At 43.8% G+C, this 17,101-nt stretch overlaps 1 protein-coding gene across 5 annotated transcripts in view; it reads left to right on the forward strand.

The window, feature by feature from the left end:
• Positions 1–17,101, forward strand: part of LOC118510750 (stress-activated protein kinase JNK) — a 61,059-nt gene that overhangs the window by 27,946 nt on the left and 16,012 nt on the right. The gene's annotated exons all lie outside the window — the stretch shown is intronic.

Consider the following 17,101-nt stretch of genomic DNA (forward strand, 5'->3'; position numbering starts at 1 on the left):
TGCAAAAAGAGTGCAAAAGTTTCAAAAATCTCGCATGTAACACGCAACATCGTTAGAGTAAGACACAACGCAAAAGAAAAGTTCACTCTCAATGGAATGTATTTCATAAGTAACGTTCAGAAAAGGCAATTGGCAAAAGTCGTTCGCCCAGTACAAAGTTCTTACCCCGGTTCGGAAATGGTGTGATAAATTGTAGCGAAATATTTTTTTCCCAAACTGCAACCAGGAACGAGCGCACAGTGTCCTCCGGATATTATAGCTTGGTAGCGGACAAACACAAACACAACGAGTCGACTCCCCAGGGTGTGTCATGACGGGTGACGAAAGGGGCAAAAAGGAAATAGAAATTCTACCGGATGTTCCAGCCAGAGCAAACCTTGGTCGAGTGTGTAGTGGTTTGGCGTTGGTAAAGTATGTTTGACTATTCCAAGGGACATTAGTAACCCTCGAGGGTTTTGCAAGAAGTTGATGAAATTTTTTATTTATTTTAATCACCCCTAGTCCTTGCGCGCACGTGTTGAATAACCCCGAGGGCGATAATATTCATCTTCTTGAACAGGAATCGTATATCAGGACAAACAGTCGGTATCCGCTCATCTAAAACTCATTGCAGCTACAGTTTGACTGACATCACATCACGAATCCTGTAGAGATCCTTGCTCTAAAATCCACTGTATGCGATCAACGACAGGTTCGACGTGTGCTCCAGGATTTGTCGTTATACTTCCTGTACGATTCCTGTAGAGATCCTTGCCTGTCCTAGATTTAGACTTTACTTGTCTAGCTGACTTATTCGCTATTCTTGATGCATATGAGATCATAAACAATAATATCTTTGTGCCCGTCAAGTTCTAAATTTCCTGAATCCTAGAGCTCCACAGATTCTAGACCAGGTCCTTAGACATTCTGACGCTTGTCATTTGACTTGGCAAAACCGGTACTTGTTTGGTCCAACATACAAAACTTAGTCATCATTTCGGACATTCAAACACTACCCTATCAATAATATTCGACAGTGTGCACAAGCTGCTACTTCTATATCGATTATGAAATCCAATTTATTATGTTCGCCGATCGAAAAAACAGATGTTGTTCTTCGACCACTCGGATGGACAAAACACCCAGCACAGGGAAAACTTCGACATCGTTCGTGTGAAACTCCCTTTTGAGGAGTGAGCTCTGGTTTTTCTTCTCGGACACTCCACCGTGGATGCCATTGTGTGTGATAAAATCTAACTAGCCCATGGCAATGCCTAGCCAAAACCTGCCCACTGGAGACACGCAGCACCACCAATGGGTAAGGTTCGGCCGAAAGTTGGGCCAGTTATTTAAAGCGATAATTTATTGGCGTGGTTCTTCGCCCAGTCGCGCACGCTGTTTCTTCCTGTTTTTTTTTTTCGTTTTATGGTTCGCTATAATGTGTGTATTATAAATGTATGGCGTGTGGGAGCGAACGGTCCTGTTATAGTTGCCAGGGGATCTCTCTCCTTCGCTCGCCAAGATAGTACGAGCCCGGTGTGAAGCGATGGAAATTGATTTATGATTAGGTACGGCCATGGTAGACCCCGGCGGTCGTTATGCTTTCCGCAAAATGGTCAAGAATGTGCTGAAAATTGCGTCACGAGCGGTTGTATCGGAAACGTACGCCTTCCTGGAAACGGACTTTTCCGAGGGGGGGGGGACGAAGGGCGAAAATTCGATCGGAAGCTGGGTAACATTATTGCTGTGGAATGACGGGGAAAATGTAAAACTTTTTTTGGGAACTCTTCCCAGCCCGAATGCGTTATTGTATTTTTTTTTTGGGAATGACGGTATAAATTTTAAAATATGATAAAACTAAAGGTTTGTTTTTTCTATCCCACCGCACTTCCCAATCGAATTTATGTATCCAACGGCATATCGCCAGCGGGCCAGACGTTAGTCCACAGATTCCTCAGAGGTTAGTTTGAAGAAGGAAGGAAACAAAAAAACCACCCAGGCTTTCTTCGGTCCATAACGTGCATGATTTTGAATTATTCTATCCGACAGGTGCAAGCGCAAATAAATCCCGCAGCTGACTGGGCAGAGCTCACCATTAGTGTAAGCTTTCGATGTGACCGTAGAAACATCCGCTTTCATCCTTTTGCTTCCCACCCTGAGCATTTAGATTTCGTAGAACCGTTTTCATAATCTTCCCGGGCGTCTTCAAGTCTGCGGCGAAACGGGACCTTTACATTTTTCTCCCTCCCAACAGTAAAGAATTTTGCAAAGGGGTTCAACGGAAGGATCAAAGTAATGTTATATTGATGTGGACGTGGACATAAATAAAACAAAAAAATGTAAAGTTAGGTTCTTAAGAGGGATTCTTTCGCATTATCCTTCTTGGTTTGCTGATGCCGATCTTAAGACATAAAAGCATTCCGCGATAGACATTCAAGCTGTCATGATAAGTAAGCATGTACCACTTTAAAATAGGGAACAACAAAATCCGCCTAAAAGTATGCAATCCGTCATTCCAAATGTGACTTTGAAATCTGAAGAAGAAGCTCGATAATAACCTATCAGATAGTTACGGCTGTGTACATGAAACAATGCTTTCTATAAGCCAAATAAACTCCAAGAGGGCGCTTAACAGTATCTATTCGACCGTCATTTAGACGTCATTGAAAATTCGTGCTGTAACACATTTCTTGGTAACGGCTTTCTTCTACCGGCTTCTGCAACTGACAGATGACCAACAGCGAGAATACACCAGCACCACGAGACGGTAACAAAAAAAAGCGGCAACTTCCTTTTCTTGCCCTGCTGCTGCATTTCGTCTGACGTAGACGCCCGCAAGGATACGCGGGACAGTCTTGGTCGTCGCAAAAACAATGGCAAAACGTGGCGTAAGTGTCGTGTGGCTGCATGCATCTGTGACCGTCCGCCGTCTCAAGATGGAGCGCGTTTCGCTCGAAATCCATCCATGAGTTGGGTTTTGTGAATCACAACAATCATCGCCAGACATGCGCCCGTCCCCGGCATCTTACGCCACCATACTTACGGCCGGGTGTCACATCAAAAACATCCGCTTGGTGGCTCCTCCTTGCAGCCAGTGTGCAGAGTAGTGAGTACGTCGGTCGAAAAACGTGGCCCGTGTTGGTGACAGGAAATCTAATCCTCCCGTCGGATGTGTGGTGTGTCACACTTGGAAGCTACCACCGGTTGTGTCCTGTTTTGCTAGGTAGGATCAGTCATTTTATGCCATCCGTAAAAGAAGATCCAGTGTGCGTTTGTTTCAGGCATCGATAGCGGTGAAATTGTGGCTAGGAACGCTCGGAAGGTATTTGTTACGGTGAGCTACTTTTCTGAAACATGTCTGATTTTCCCATTCTTATCCTCCATAAGTACCTTTCGTTGTCTTCCCGACCAGCTGTACTTCATGGCGCTAGTTAGCAGTATACGGAGGCATCCTGCGTGTATGGCGCTCATCACCGTTTTCGTGGGATGCAGTAATCCTTGCGAAACCACTCACACAGACACGTTGAAGTACGCCCTACCGCATGGTCCCATTTTCTCGAACACTCTTTCCACACTTACTAACAGCGCGTAATTTGCTCTACCTCAATAAACCTTTTTAATGATGGCTGGCCTTTTGCACCACACCACCGAAGCATGAGCGTACGCGGATGAAGAGAAGTGTTCACATAATAGGCGGGCTGGCTATAGCGTCGTGCAATCGAGAACCCTCCCATCCCGGTGCCATCCTAGAGAGAGAGAGCTCACCTTAAGAGCTTAATTATTAGAGCATTAAGGCTCAGTTGATAATTCTGCTTCTCTGATTCTTGTGCTGTGTGAAAAGAATGGTAGAAGGACAATCCAGCAGTAACGGGAAGGGAGTGTTGTGTGTAATGTGGGACCGAAAGGTGAGACTCGGTTGATGCATCCCAGAAGGATTGGATCGATTCCGGGCGGTCGTTCTGTAATCGACGGCTCGAGCGAGAACTCGGTGAGATGATAACATCAAGCATGAAGTTCTGCACCATTCAAGCTATTTTTGGCACATTACTATTCACTCTACGGGATTTTTAAAAGGAAGATTTGCCTGGATTTGAGGACCGTCCAGAACTGCAAACTTACTGACATTAAACTTTGCCAGGAAAATAATTACAATCAACACACGCTACAGGAAAGAGTGATGAACCACGGCCATATTGCAAACGCTATTGCAAGCCTTACTATCGATTAAAAAACCAGGTCATTGCATCCGTAATTCTAACGTCCGCTTTGCGCCTAAAGGACCTTAACTGGAATGCAGAAAAAGAGGCAAAACATAAAAGCAAGTCCTAGTTCCACTTTCTCTCACGGTCGTTTCCTCCGTGTTTTTCCCCCCCTTTCTAGAGCCACTCACACAGCAGTGTTCTGGTCCATCAAATCGTTTCTGCCGTGCCATTCCGATCTGAAGGACTATCTGCATTAAATGGACACGGCGATGGCACAGGCCTACAATTCACACAGACCACCACCCATCGCATCCTCGACAGCTCCATAGATCCGCTGTTGTGAGTCTTTCCTCTATTGAATGTTTTGCAAGCATCTCCCAACCGGCGGACGTTGATCGACCTGGATTCTTCACTACTCGCTGACATTTACAGCACAGGGTTTGCAAGGCAGCGTGGCATGGTCTGGTAGTGGTGCGGCTGTGTTTCATGCTTCCGGCGTTTCGGCTCTCTAGCGCTTGTTAAAAGGTAGCAATATACTGGTGCAAAGGTTAGATAAGATTTCCTTTCTAGAATGTGATGTGAACGGGATGAGGAAAAAACAGTCCCCCGTTGGCAATCTTATGCAAAAGCAAGTTAAACAAGCCTTTTATCAATGGTTAAAAGCTCATATTTCCCTTACTTTATGGGTTTGGGGCGATTTTTGTAGCCTAAATGTATGCAATGCGCATCACAAAAGCGCGTTTTTGTACAACTTTTTACTTTGTTAATAGCAAAACCAAGTGGATTGTTTTTCCCCAGAACCGAAAGGAGTCAATGTTTATGAATATCGGTTTGTTTCGTCACTAAAAAGCAACGGCTGCAGATGGATTCTGTACGTGTGTGTTCTCAGACGATAAGTTACCACCGATCCCGGCGCCCAAAGCAGAGAGAATGTGTTTGCGATACGGGCGATAATTTTATTTGACATCAACCTAATGGAATGGCAGTTTCAAAACCAATCGCATCACGTTTCACTAAATCTCGGATCCATTTTCCCACCGGGCACATCATCTCACTTGCTGCTGCTGCTGCGATGGATGCGGGAAAGCAACCGCGTCGGGGCAAGTCACCCAGGGCACGCTGGTGGTGGGTCGCCCGTGAAGACAAGTAAATCATTTATACGCGCACCAACGATTTAGAGCGTGTCCGCCCGTTTCACCTTTTCCTGTGTCCACACGGGCCACAGAGTGGCACAACAGCAGGGTGTTGTGACCCATGGTGGGTGAGGTTAAAGGAAGGAAGGAGACGAGGTACCCGGTGAAATTGAATATCGATCGCAAGTCATTTGCCGTATGCGAAGTTTTACCCACTTTTCCCGATCGTGTGCACCACCGTCCCTCAAGGGACGCTCATTGCGCCTGAATGTTTGCAAGCGTAATGCATGGAAAATTGTGAGCTCTGCCGCGTGAGGAAAGTCGGGGCGAGGATCTCCGGAGGCTGTGATCAAGGATAACTGCTTGAGACTATCGCCGGCTGAGATGAGGCGGCAGCCATGGTGCTCTGCGCCACAAATTGGATGTGGTTTTGTGTGTTGAGGAAGAGTTCAATTTGTCCCAATGTGTTGTACCACTCCCATCAGCCGGTTTGTCTTTGTCTTTTTTGGGTCGGGAAGGGTCGGGTGGTTTGGTTCGGTTAAGTGTTTATGATTTTGACATTGTCTGCGCATTGTTTTACATGGAGCCATTGCTTACTTCTCGGAGGCGTGTGTCCTCTGCCGTCGGAGGATAAACTCACCAACGATCACAAGGGCTTTGTGCTGTTGGTCGTTGAGATTTGTTCTAGACGAGATGTTCGAGTCGTGTCCTGCAAGTGACAGAATTTACAAATTGTCCGATGACAATCGTACCTCAACAAATCACGTTTTCTGGGAACCGTTTAGGGCCATCAGGACGTGCAAGAGCGTTCCGTAGAAAACCGCTCTCGACCAGGAAAATGGTAATATTGATTTGAAATCCAATGAGTTCCTTCCAAATGCTCGCCTGATGTACCGGGGTCGTCCGTTGGTCGCTTGTCCATTTACCAAGAGTTTGAAACTATTTGTCCAAAACGTGCAAATAATCCTTCCAGACAACACTACGAGCATGGGAGTAGTACCATCACACAGGGCAGGAATGAATTCCCCCAGCGACACTCCGCATCCCGAGTGTTTGCGAATGTCGCATTGATGACCGCATCAAAAATAAACGACCCAACGACACATCGCATCAGGTGCCCGGGCACGAGCACGAGTGGTTTTTTGGTAGAGCCTCCCGGGACACACGCGGAGGTCGGCATCACATCGAGTCGAGCATGAGATGAGCAGTGAAGCTCTCAGGAACACGCCGTTGTTGTGGGTCGTAAATACAGACGACAGTTGGCATGGCTGGAAATAAAATGCTTGCTCGAAATAAATGGCCTCTATGGCTTGGCGCGCGCGTGTGTGTGTATGTGATTGTCACTGTACACTGACGCGCGAGCAAAAGACCCATAAATAAATGCATAAATAAATAAATACGCAACATTGGATTTCTGTTCTTTCCTTGTGTGGACAACGACGACAACGACGCCGACGAAGATGCATGCATGCGGAATTTGTGCGACACTGCACGTTCTATGGCCTCCTTTTGTTTCCAAAAATCTGCGCGTCTGCCTGTCTGACGGCTTGTTTTTCCATGGGTGAAATTCTTGGTGGCCCTAGCACACGATGGTCCAGAGGCGGACATTGGGTAAAATATTTTCCGTGCTAGTTATTTAAAAGAAATCCTGAACTTGACCTGGATTTTCTTGAAACACATTCTCTACATACACATATTTTAGGTGTTGTTACAAATCACTTATAATGATTAAACTGAAATAAAACTGATTTTTCGAAAGAATATTTGGTTAAATTCTTTGGTAATGCTTCGGATCTCTGCGACGACAAGTAGTTCTTTCAACTAATTATTCCTGATTTTGGAGATCTAGATCTCTCTAGCTACTACTAACTCTTTAACCTATTGTTTTGAATCGTTTTAGATTGCTACTCTTGTTCAGAATACTAATATCAACGGCGACTCAGCACATTAGTAGAACTATGAGCGGATACTAAATAAAACAGCGCCCTCTAGATGTCAAATGCTACACCGCCTACTGCGAACATTATCATCATCACTAACATTACCACTGAATTTGTGGGAAAAATCATATTTTTTTATGATGCCTCGAAATTGTACCCCATTAGCCGTTTGACCTTTAGCTGGACCACTGTTTTGGGCTACACGGACATCGTCCGAGAAGCGGGGTCTGGTCTCATAATTTTTCGGAGGGAAATATTATTGAACCGCTGGAGGATGTCATGTGCGCGCTCCGCTCACTGGTGTGTGTGTGTACCCTTGAACCGTTTATAAGCTGATGCTAGACAGCAAATAAAATTCTGCTTTATTGGGGCCGAGGGGGCCGAACCAAAAAAAAAACACGAAAAGGCGTGGAGAGTATAGCATTGCTTTCTGGCCGGACCTTGATATGTAGTTGCTGTCCGAGCCTGTTGGCCCCAATATCGCCCCGAAAAACGACGAACACAACGGACGAATATCAGGGCGATGGAAATTGGAGAAACAAACATGAACGCAGCTCCAGGGTGGTTGCTCATGGAGCGATTGTAATCGTTTATCCGGCATTGCACTAGCGGGTCCGCCCAATAATATTGGTGGACCCGTCCGGCTAGCTTTTTGACATTTATTTCGGCAGTGGGAAACAAGGACAATTTCTGCTATCGCAAAGCGAGATTACACCATCGGTGAAATGTTGCGAGAGCACGACAAATAAAATAGGCGGATGCAGTTTTTCCTTCTTTTTTGTTTTCACCCTTACAATAATGATAAAAGTTTTAGTTGTTAAGAACGAGTTGGTATCCTATTACTCAGCACGATTTCGTGAGCGTGTTTCCGGTCGTCCGTCGTTTGTTAATGGAAATAATCCCGGCATTGATCAGACGCGCTACTCTCTTCTAGTGCTACAAAAATAGCCATGTTTCATCTTGATACTTAGTTCTAAATTTTAAATTACACTTTCAAAGAAATCAATTGATGCGAAGAAAATCGAAAAACTTTTACCATCCCCCTTCACTACATAAAGCCTCTTCGCAGTCCCAATCTCTTGTTGAAGGGCATGAAAGGAATCAACAACAGCGAAAAAAATGAAAGAATTACCGGAAAATCAATGTTTGAACCTCTCTCCAGGCAAACTTCGGCCAACCACAGTTTCTGCTGTCCTTTTGCTTCCATTTTTTCACCACAACGAATTGAGCGGAACGTAACGTCGCTCAGGGAAATCTGGCTCCGGTCTTTGCTTTGTTTGTTTCTTTTGACTTCCTTGGGTGAGTCTAAGATTCACGAGCTCCCTGCATCCTGTTTGCTCTCTCTCTCTCTCTCTTTAGCGAAGCTTTCTTCGTCATCTAGTAATGGCTGCTCGAGACATCCTTTTCCTGATGGATGCCAAAACAAAGCATCGATTGGTTTGTCCGGGCCGCTCCGGGCGGTAGGAAGAATGTGACATTTGTGCCCTTACCGGGGCAGATAAATGAATAATGCTCTAGCGAACGATGGGAGGGTTTTGCCGTCTCGAGAAGGATGTCTCGTTAAACTAGACGTTTCCGGTGCATTAGCGAGCGAAAGCGGAAGAAAAATGGAGGGCCAAACACAGACCAAGTCAAACAAACACATCCGGAGAGTGTGTGTTTTGGCAGCAGTCGTAGCATCATCATCACCTATGCATCATCATACGTGCCGTCGTGGGCTAGGACAAATTTCGCCTGTTTGGAAGCCAGCCTTTATCTATTGCACTCCATAAATCGAACACATAGGCAGAAGCAAGCAGGCACGTGCATTTATCGTGAAAAACAGGTCTATAAATACTATTCTACCATACTATGCTTGTTCCTATCTCTGCACCATGCTTTATTCGCTTCCCGTGATACGATATCAGGCACGGTGCAACATAATGCCACACCAACTTGAATGCTTGTGTGGAGTGCATTTTTCCAATGAAAAGTTCGGTAGGAATTGCTCTGAACTCTGAACTCTCTCTCGCAGGATGAAACACCGACAACTGCATTATGGCCTGCTTCTTTAGAAACGTTTCTGGCTCTATTTTGAGCGCTCTGCAGGGAATTATGTACACACAGTAGTAGTCACACAATGCAATGAGTGGCAGATAATTAATAATAAACAATCCCAGCATGATTAATGTGATTATGTTTCACAGTATAATTAAAATTGAATAAACGGGACAATGCTCCATTTCGCTTAATGTCAGCCGATGTGGGGGGAGGAGGGAAACCCCGTACGGGACAAACGGATTATTTTAGTTTGGGTTGCGATTGTACTCAAATGAACGAATTAACCTTTTCCATTTATTCCCCACCGGACTCATAACTGTCTGTCTGTGAGTCTTTGTGACCTGTACCGCTAGAGTGCAATAGTGCAGGATTCAATAGCACAAACAGGAACCACCGGCAAAGGTCACCATTTTTAGTGGGTGTTTGTGTGTGTGAAAAAGAGACCGCACACAAGGTGGGAAAGGAAATGGTTCATTTTTGATGTTTTAATATTGATGCTTCTGGTGTGTCTGTGCTCGTTGTTGTTCGGTCTGCTACTGTTTCTGTCTGTAATTACACTACAACATGGTGAGCATAAAAATAAAACACACACGGGAGAGACTAATAGTACGTGTCGATGATGCCGTTTGGCTGTACCGCGAACCCCATCCTCCAATAGGTGGTACATGTTGAATGCAAATTGAACAGATAATTGGCCCCTATTGTTTTTATGGTTGGTTGGGCATTTTTTACCACACACGCACACACACACACGGAACTAATGAAGCAATTGTGTGCTATCATTAATATGTTTTTTACTGTGCGATGGAGAAATACAGGACGAGAGCCAGTTTTTAAAACCAAAATTGAATTATATTTGATGGTTTTGACATGCGGGTTGCATACGTTCGGGCGGTAGTATTTAAAACCATTCGTGCAGCTAATGGGGAAGACGCCAAATAAGCTGTGGTTTATTGCTGTGATTTTAAATTATTCAATTGCACGTTTGTAGAATTTTATCATAAATATTTTTTAATGATTGCTTGTAAAACTGTTATCATCTTAAGTATTAAGCCTCATAATAATCAACAGAAAAAAAGGATAATTTTTAATAAATTTCCCTTAGTATATGGAGGTAATGGGGGCCTGTCCTTTTTATATAAATGCTGGTAAATGTATGTACTAAAAGCCTGTTTTTTAAACGAAAACTGAATTTCAATTATGGATTTTGACAGGCGGGTTGCATACTTTATGGAGTTCGAATTTAAAAGCGTATAAACGCTGTACTTAGAACGCCAAAACTGTTGCAGCTTGTTAATTTTTCTGCTTTATTTAATAATTTATAAGAACATTTATACAATAAATTTCTGTTTGCCAATTAAACTCCATCGATCGAGGGCTCATGAAACTTTTATCTTCTTGCCTGATGTAAGCATCGCAAAACACAGAAGGATAATTTTAAGTACCCTTTCAATGCCTGCTTATTAATTTTTGATGCTTTTCTGTTTTCTTGTGAATGGTGAAAACTTGCTGATGATAAAAGTTATCCCAAAAGACGAGCAAGAAAAATAGCCGCCGCCATCAGCAGCGAAGCCTTGATCGATGCTATTGAATGAAAAAGTAAAACTTTTTAAAGGCTTCACAAGTTTCGTCTCTCGGTTGATTTGGCTTTCCCCGAAGCTAAACAACAAAATACAATAATTACAAGTACGCTTAAAAAAGGCCTCAACTTTTTGCGCTTCCCATCCAGAAGGAAGCTTAAGCTCGTTCGCGAGCAGGCAATTAGAGCACAAATTTTGCGATGGACCGGACGCGGGAACTTTTAGTCCGAATCCCGACGGCTTATGGTTGTGTGGCGTAAATCGAAAAGGGGGGGTAAAAGTGTGGTTCGTTCCCCCAAATTCTCTGCTGAAGCTCTCTACCCACTATCACAAGTAAACACAATTACCAAACTGAGAGTTACTGTAAAATGAGGATAAATTGGATGTACTTGTCATGGTCGTATTCAGACGGACGGGCAGGACTCGCACGCTCTAATGCGCACAGTAACCTAATTTTGGGAAACGCAAACACACACACTCACACGCTCAAATCCGGTCTGTATCAACTGTGTACATTCACTGGAACAACTTTCACAAAACTCCCCGTCCCAGTGAAAATCCCGATCGAACCTGCTGATACGCATCGAACCGTTGATAACCGTCCTTTTTGTTAATTTACGGGCAGGAGTCGCGATCCTTTTAGCTTGGTGGTGCTCCTAAAAGGCGAACGACGACGGCTTTTGTGTCGTCTCATCAGGTCCGTTTTTATCCGTCAGCCTCTCGTGTCGGGCGTCCTGGGCAGTCGGGCAGGGCGTTGATTGGATGAAAGTGTTTTACTTATTCCAAAAATTCGCTCTTGCATACATCATCTTTCCCTGCTAGCGCACGGGGATGATGCTTCCATTTTCATACCATCGATGTTCGGAGTTTTATGACGCCAATCCACTCTCCATATGCGGCCAAGAGCGCGCGCGCGCTAGAAAAGGAAGGCATTCAACCATAAAAAGGATTAACAACGGGAAAGGTTTGGTTTTACTTTTTTCGGTTTGGAAATGGAGCTTCGTAGATTAATTATCTCGACCCCATTCGGGAACACTGCCTTCGGTTCGGTTGGTGTGCCAGGAGGTAGAAATCTTGCAAACCTCCCGCCGAGTAACTGGTACGGAATATGTAGGATTCGAGGATTTGGAAAACCTTTCTTCTCGGAGCAGGACGTCGGACATCCATGCTGTGTGAGCCTCTCTAATAACTCACTCCAACAGCAAAAAAACTGGCGTCACTACTGCACAAAACCCTAACGAACCGTAGCGGCTCAAATCAAGTGTGTAGGTGTGTAGTGTATTAGTGGACAAAGGTACTCTCCGGCTATCCTTTTGCATGGTTATTGTGTATTCAAATTTATCCCACTGAGTAGATTTTTTGGTTTTTGGGAAAGCGGCCTCCAGTACATCCTCTCTAGCTCCAACACGGGGAGTAGTTATCCTGCCGGTGGATTGCAATACCATTTGTATCCTTTTTTTTTTTTTCTTGTCGTTGTCGGTTGAAATGGTTCGTTATCCCTTTTATTTGGCCCTAGAACGCGCATCCAAAAATTCCATCAGCAAACAGAGGAAACGAAAAAATAAAAGGGAACGAATTTCACCGCGACACACGGAATGTTCTACTGGTGGCTGCTTAATGAAGAGCAAGTCATGACATCAATTTTGTATTACCTTCGCACCGGGCCTGCCCTACAGATGCCGGTCGGTGGTACGGTCGTCCGTACTCTGGCAGAACTGTATGCAAACGCAGCCAGCTAGTGAATCCTGTGCCGTCCTTGTACAGGATGTTTGGGAAAATGGGCAGGAATGCTTCGGGAGATGCTGTTGGAACATAACTCTGATCGATTTTTGTGTTACGGAAGCATATGCCTGGGCCGAATTTTTGGCTGTTACAGTGTTGTTACAATGTTGTTGGCACTGTAGATAGGATTGATCCTTGTATATCCGTACCTGGCCGTTATGTGTGGCATGTCCTGTCAGGAAGATTATTAGTGTCTTCTCAAGCGTATTGAATCAAGACTTTTTATAAAACAAGGTCTTATTGTATAGCTTGTATAAAAATATAGGCCTAAAAGTATGCAACAGAAATAGTAAAAAGTCCCCCAAATGTATGCAATTCGCTGTACAAAATAATCTTTTGAAAAGTTTATTTAACCGAAAACACTCCCGTGATGTCTGGGAGCAGCATTCCGGAATGCGACACAGCATTCCGTCAGTTTTAATAACGCCCCGTGTCCTCGGAGCCACACCATTCTTACAGCGTTCCCCGAACAAACTGACGTATGTGACAGGGAACAGCGAACCGACAACAAACTAACTTCGGGTGCTTCCCTGCTTTAAGCCGAAAAAGAGGTTTATGTTCATAAAATATTTGAAATGTTAAATTCGCTCGTTCCTCTCCTGTGGTGGTGCAAAGCAATCAGCCTGCCGACCCAGAACCGAGAGCACTGTGAAAACATTGGCCGTTGTGGTGTGGTGCTGTGAGTTGTCTCGTCATGTCATTTTACATGTTTAGGGTGAGTGTGTTTGTGTGTTGATCGAAGAAGGGTGTGTGTGTGTGTGGGGATTGGATGGAGTGGTATCAGGGAGAAATGTAAATAAGATACATATCACCAAGCAGCCCAAATTGAGATATCGTTCTGGTGGCAGGACCTCGTGTCTGTGTGCGAAAGCTGTCCATTAGGAGGCGGCAAAGCAATGATGTGCGGTGTGGGTTAGAATTGATACAAACTACCATGTTGCAGAGGATCATTTGGGACGGATTCGTGTGTGTACTAACGGTGATGGGCACAAGATTTTCGGAGGGAAATTAATTCTACCCATTCTACTGCCACAAAGTGGAAATGGAAGCGAAACAAGCATGCACAAGATTTCTTGGAGCCATTAATTTCGATACGCATTCTTTCGAATCAAAAGCTTACGAAGCGGTGAAGAGGAACCATTTTACAGAGAGCATCATGGCGGCGTCTCGACCGCTTATTGTTTTGCCTATAGATTTTTTATGGTACCTGTAAAGATGATAAAGTGATAAATGCTTTACAGCTTTATGTGACGCAATAGAATATGTTTAAAATTTCCTGACTGAATTATGTTGCGTGAAGAGATCGAAATGATCTTCTATTTTTCGTGTGTTGTGCGTAAGGCACCATGCGCCTCCACCGATTTTGGAATATTAAAAAAATGTTTTTTTTTTGCACCCATTAATATTTTTAAATATTTTATAACCAAAGACCTTCCTGTCCGGCATGCAAATGCACACCCGGTGGCCACAAAAGTAACAGCCTTCTGGAGGCTAAAGTTTAATTAATTTTCGCCTGCTCACCGGAAACTGTCACGGAATTTAACGCTTGGTTTTGTGTTCTTCTTGCCAGTTTCCTTTTGAGATCCGACACCACCATCAGGTGTAGTAATAATTGCCATGCTTACGATGATGATGGGCTTCCTCTGTTGCCATCAACGTGTCCAGCCACCAACGTGACACTTTCGCCTGTTTTCGTCTGTCCATTTTCGTTGTTGGTGTCTTCTTTGTACACAATTTCTCACCGGACACCGGTTTCGGTTTTGTATGTTTCATTTTTATTACTATTGTTTTTGTTTGTATGTTTTTCACCATCAAATGGCGGTGCGGTGACTCGAACGGGCCGGGCAATAAAAAGTTATGAACCAAAGCAAATTTAATCACGTCGATAAAACTCCAACACAGTGTAATATTTCCTTCGCTCGAAAGCCTTCAAGTGTCCGTCTGTGAAATAGAATCGGGAGGACGTGTTTTCTTTCCCTTCTTCTCCAGAGCAGTCGTCGTCGGCGTCGTCCCAAGTTTTCGCACAGGAATTATGGTTTTATGGCACAATTGTTGTGGGCAAAAGTTTTGTCTAACTAACCGTCACTGTCACCACTGTTTGTGAGGCACGGTGCCCTGTCGTCGTGTGTCCCTTATTACATTCACTCACCCCACTTACGCACACTTTATCAATAAGCGTGCTTCAATTATGATAAAAGCATTCTAAGCAGCATCCCATTAACATATTCTCCTGCTCCAGTGGTATGGTATGGTTCGAGCAGCAAGCCTCGAGACGTTGTTAACGTTTTATTAAAGAAGAAGTATATTTTCCAAAGGAAAATCATTACGTGCAGAAAGGGCCATAATAAATGGATTCTCGTACCCGTGTTTCCTGTCCTAGGTCGAGCCGTGGAGTCATGGTACGAGGGCTGCCGATGAACCTGGGACCGAAAAAGTTCTACGGAACCTTCCGTCCGACGACAGCAGATCCTTTGCTGCTATTTATTACTAACCATGCGTGTGTTTCTGTGCATGTTTTGAGGTATGGAAAATCGATGAAAGCACGCGCTCGTTCGCCAGTGTCACTAAAAATAGCTGTGTGGGCCCCCCCGTTACGATATGTCCAGGTTGCTCGTTGCCCGAATGCTGACGCTGCACGATGCATAAACCTACCAACACATGCCAATCAATCGATTGGCGGTGAAAAGGAAGCCCTTTTTTGCTGCCCACTTTTCCTGCTATTGTTACGCTCTGCCCGGTCGGTAGCATAATGCTGCGGGTCGGGGTTTTATTTTCGTCCCTTCGTCCATTCTGTGTGATGTGTGTACATCTCGATAACGCCACAGACTGTCAACAGTAACGGAGCGCCATGCTGTGGTCAGTCTGCAGTGTCTCTTTCTCTCTCTCTCTCTCTCTCTCTCTCTCTTTATCTCTTACTGTTTTGCAATTTTTTTATGCATGCTATATTGTATTACTATTATTTCATTTCGACACTTCTCCACCTTTTTTTCGTGTTAGTGGATGCATCCAATTTATATCACACAGCAAAGAAATCTGATAAAGTAAACCCGTTCGTACACTCATGCAGGCGAAATAAAATCACCAAACACACACTGTAAATCGGTTTGCACAATAAAAATTCCACTACACAAATAAAAGCGAAAACCTTGTCGCACTGATTTTGTTTTGCATACTTTCATGCCTATTCTTTTTGCTTCGCAATCAAGTGCTAGTAGCGATACGGGCTCGGCCATATTTACAGTGACATATGGAAAAATGTTCGAGTGTGTATGTGTGTGTGTAAAAGTCCTTTTTAAAATATGCCATAAATTATCTTGTGTGCACCGTTTTGCTTTATTCAGTGGCGTTTGATTCGATATTCGATATTCGAGTCTACCAACGAGGAAGGAGAATATGGAGAACGAGAAGTGGCTTTTTCCTAGAACGATCAACAACCCGATGCAGATGCAGCAAAAACTCCGCGCTGGAAAATATCACCATCAGCTCGGTTTACCTTCCGTTTAACTGTTTCGGTATTTTTTCTTTCGTTGTTGATACTTTTATGAAAGTGAAGGTAATTGATCCGTATTTGACACTGATTCGTCGATGTGCTTGGGGGGCTATTAGTCGGTTGATCTCCTTTTAATTTTCGGCTGTTTGGCAATTGATATTGAAAGGGGTTTTAATTACTGATCAAACTAGTTTTTTTTAACATTTTTTACACTTGAAAGTTTAAAAATAGAGGGTTTCCGAAACAGTAATACGAATTTCAAATTTTATCTCATCATCATCTTTTAGGCTCAGCTACTTAATCGCCAAAATATGTAAACCAGAACATTGTTAAGATATTCTGAAATCTAGTCTAATAAGAAAAATAAGAAAATAAGAAAAGACTGACTATCCAACTAAGTAGTATTAAGAGGCCTAGTTTTTTTTTCGGTAAATTATGAATGTATAGAGGGACTACCCACATAAATTGAACAAAGAAGATGTTTAAATTTTAAACATAAAAAGACAAGCATAACAATTAAGAAATTCGTCTTATTTTATTCCCCGTCACTGTACTTGTTATAGCGCTCTGCAATATAGTGGGGCAAACGAGGTCTCAGAGACCCAAAGCCTCTGCAGTTTTAATAATATTCTGGAGTTTGAAATAGAAATCTATATGATTCATTCAATAACTAACGATGCAACAGACTCTCCCAGTTCCAAAGCTGTTCGCTTGTTTCACAGATGGTCACTTGAAGTTTATAAATTATAATTAAAGTTTCAAGAAAGCTCCAGGACAAATACTTACATACTTACGCATCTAAGCCCCAACACATTTCATGCTGTGAACCTGCACAGTGAGACAAGCATAAAGTAACCGCAGACAAAGGATTAACATTTACATTTCGGGGCCCACTTTTGTTTCGCTTTCGGTAAGCTCGCTTTACACTTCGCCACAACAAAAACCTCTGCGCGGT

This window comes from Anopheles stephensi, chromosome 3 (assembly GCF_013141755.1).
Source record: "Anopheles stephensi strain Indian chromosome 3, UCI_ANSTEP_V1.0, whole genome shotgun sequence".
NCBI classification, from domain to species: domain Eukaryota; kingdom Metazoa; phylum Arthropoda; class Insecta; order Diptera; family Culicidae; genus Anopheles; species Anopheles stephensi.